At 36.1% G+C, this 3,933-nt stretch overlaps 1 pseudogene; it reads left to right on the forward strand.

Annotated features, from left to right (window-relative positions):
* The first annotated feature begins 395 nt into the window (after positions 1 to 395).
* On the forward strand, positions 396 to 1,571 carry LOC118832186 (annotated as a pseudogene).
* Positions 1,572 to 3,933: the final 2,362 nt, after the last annotated feature.

The following is a 3,933-nucleotide window of genomic DNA, read 5'->3' on the forward strand; positions in this document are numbered from 1 at the left end:
GAGAATTTAACATATTTATCTTCTCTTACCTTCTCATCAACACCTTTAATAACTGTAGATTATTATTCTCTTCATGTAGAAAATTATGGAGGCCGCGAGCAGTAATGTAGTGTATAGGAGACCTGAGTTATAGGCCCAGCTCGTCACAAACTAGCCATATAAATACTTCCCATTTCTGGCCCTCAGTTTCCTCATCTGCAAGATAAGTTTGGACTTAATAATTTCTAAGGTCCCTACTAGCTTTAATTAGCTATAGAGGGTAGGGACATAGTTATGGATGAAACCACATTAAAAGTAGATTTTCTTATCTTGAAATTGGGCCTATACTAGAAAATTATTTAACCTGAAGCAGAGTCTGTTCCTATAATTGACTATCTTTCTCTTTCAAATGCATTATGGACATGCTATGGCAGGTGGTCAAGTTCAGGCTGGACCTCCCAAGCTCCTGAGCTTGATTTTGCTAGCAGTACAGAAAGTGTTAGACTATAAAGGACTTGGAATAAGTGTTCTGGTAATGAACCACAGACCATCTGATTTCACTAAAATTGTAGGTACAACAGAGAATCCTGTATGATAATTATATATAATATATATTATATATATGTATACATACATACATATGTGCGTGTGCGTGTGTGTGTGTGTGTGTGTGTGTGTGTGTATGTAAAATATTCCTGACAACTACAAAGTGAGTTGTTGGTTTTGGTTTTTTTTTAATTTTTGTGTGTGTGCACAAGAAGGTTGATCTCGCCAGTAGAGTGCTGTACCCTTAAATATGATTGGCCTAAAAGAAGAAACGTATACCAACTATATGCGGCAGGAGTTTGGTCAGTGGAAGCAGCTGAAGAGGCCATAAAGTTTGCTATAGTTAACATTCACCTGAAATGAGAATTCTATGAAAATTCATAATCCAAGAATAGGGAATTTCAACCTGGATGCATTTTATGTGTATTGCTACACAAATGAGACAGTCCACGGCACCCAGTTTAATTTGCGTTCCTAATGTTAAGCAAACAGAATTTGTCTGCGACACGTCCTGAAACTTCTCTTCTAAATCACTAGATGTTTCTAAGTTTGGAGTTAGTTTTGTAGATACTCAAAATAATGTTAGCTCTGCTGGGGTCTTTGTGGTACTAGTTTATGAGCCCTTGTTGGGATTTGAACTCAAAAACTGCCCGTATGTATTAGACTATAAAGTTCAAGTTGGGAACAGCTCCTTATGCAGCTCTCTTCCACATTCCATTATCAGCGCCATGGAATCAGTACTGGAATGGATTTTTTAAAATGAAGGTGCTGTGGCTATGGAAGAGCTTAACATAATCAGATCTCAAATGTTGTCATTGATAAACCCCAAGAAGTAAAATGAGCATCTCTTTCCATGCTGGTGGTGCCAAGGAAGACAGCAGTTTAGAAAAGAGGTTTCTTGATAGAGCTCTTCACCTTAACATGATCTTCTTGGCACAAGTCTCTTGGAGGGATCTGTGCTTCTCTGCATAATGCAGTCACCAAAAAAAGATGTTCAGAAGCTAGCCACATTCATGAAGAATTTTACGAAAATACACCAGCTGTGAATCCTTTGGTGCAAGTTCGCATGCTGACTATCTGAAAAAGAGGCAGCCTGTCAAAATATTTGTGGTATACATAGCTATAGGAACTTAACAACAACAACAAGTTAATTGTCCTGATGAACATACCTACTGTAACTTTTTTCTTAGAACAACAACAAAAGCATCACAAGATAGTTTGCCTTTGCAAAGCCAATGATTTAACAGCCATTTTAACTCTGGCAGGTATTGTAAAATTTTAAAATATATACTTCTTATATTTTTTTGAGATCCAGCTTAATTCTTTTCTGTTGCTTTTTTTTTTCTTAGTAAATTGCAATATACAAATTTGACTGTGTGTTTTACTTTGTTATTTGGATATACTGGCTCCTGAAGAATACATGCAATGGTAAAAGGGACCAGATGCTTCCCAGCATGGCAGGGATATTCTAGATGGTGGCCTGAGCTGCTGTTATGGTCTACTTCCACTTATTTAGACACAAACTTGGCCATATAAACTCAGAGACTCAAGGCAAAGAGCTAACTGTGGGTGTTCTTTTAGTACTATGTATTCTCTTAAGAAGACAAAAGCGATATAACTCTTTCTGATAAGGTCTAATTTTAACATCATGTACTATTTCTCTTTATGCATTTGTATTTCAAGTAACAGTTCTCCACAGAATATGTTAATGTTTTTATGTCTGTTCAAAATCACAACCATAATAAGAAACCTAAAACAAGATTCAGGGCTTGGTGGGGTTTTTGGTTTTGTTTTTACTGCTTCTCTTCTAGACAAGAGGTTTATTTCGCTACAATACCTTTGCTACTTGTTGAGTTCAAGGCAGAGCTTTTGCTGAAATTCTCTAAGCCTTTATTTACTTGGCTGTTCATTTTCCTCTGTTTGATGGGTCAATATGGGGACTTTTGGAGAGAGTTGGTTTAAAAAAAAATGTTTTTCCCATTTTTCCCTCTCTTTAAATTAAAAATTTTCTTGATGTTTTGTGTTTCTTACATCATCATAATATACCATGTATTCCTCTCCCTCCCCTTGTGAGAGCCATCCCATATGACAAATAGTATTTTTTTAGACAGAGAAAAAAGTAAGCACAGCTGATCAATACATTGTGAATGTCTGAAAGCATGTACAATGTGTGACATCTGTGGACCTCCCGTCTCCATGGAGGGATAGGTTGAGGACGTCTTCTCATATCTCTTCATTTGACTCTCACTTGATGTTTATAATCTTGTTATTTTCACTTTTAATTTCTTGATGCGTTGTAATTTCAATTTAAATTGTTGTGGTTGGTAGGTATATTGTCTTCCTGGCTCTGCTTACTTCACTTTGCATCTGTTCATATAGATCTTTTCATGCTTCTCTATATTCATCACACATCATTTCTTATATCATAGCAGTATTCCATTACATTCATATACCACAGTTTGTTTAGCCTTTCAACAATTGATGCACATTTACTTTGTTTCCAATTCTTAGCTACCACAAAAAGCAATGCTGTAAGTATTTGAGAGTACATGGGGATTTTTTCCTTATTGATATTGACAACTTCCTTGGGATATAAGCATAATAATGGAATTACTGGTTCAAAGGGTATAGACATTTTAGTCACTTAATTTGCATAATTCCAAATTGCTTCCCCAAATAGTTGTACTATTTCATAGCTCCACCAACAATGTGTTATTATGTCTATTTTCCCTTATTCCCTCCAACATTGACTGTTGCCATTTTTTGGGTCATTTTTGCCAATTTACAGAGTGTGAGGTGAAACCTCAGAGTTGTTTTGATTTGTGTTTCTTCATGTGATCATGAATATTTTGCAGTTCTTTTGAGACATGTTTATTCATATCATTTGACTATTGGGGAATGGCTAATACACACACACACACATACACATATACATAGATGTGTTCAGCCATTTTTCAGTCATGTCTGACTCTTTGTGACTTCATTTGGAGTTTTCTTGGCAAAGATATTGGAGTTGTTTGCCATTTCCTTCTCCAGCTCATTTGATAGATGATGAAACTGAGGTAAACAGGATTAGGTGACTTGTCCAGGGTCACACAGCTAGTAAGTGTCTCAGGCCCAATTTGAACTCATGAAGATAAGTCTTCCTGACTCTAGGCCTCACACTCTATCCACTGTGCCACCTAGCCCTGTACATAATACATGCATACATACGTACACATATACATACATATTGTTTATATATCTTACATACCGGACCCTTAGCAGAGAAATCTGATAGGAAGTTTTTTTCATATTCAACTGATTTCCTTCTTATCTTCAAAGCATTAATGTTTTCTAAGCAGAGGCTTTTGAGTTTCAAGTAATCCAAGCTATCTATTTTATCTTTTATAATTGCTTCTCTCTCTC

This window comes from Trichosurus vulpecula, chromosome 9 (genome assembly GCF_011100635.1).
Source record: "Trichosurus vulpecula isolate mTriVul1 chromosome 9, mTriVul1.pri, whole genome shotgun sequence".
Lineage (NCBI taxonomy): Eukaryota > Metazoa > Chordata > Mammalia > Diprotodontia > Phalangeridae > Trichosurus > Trichosurus vulpecula.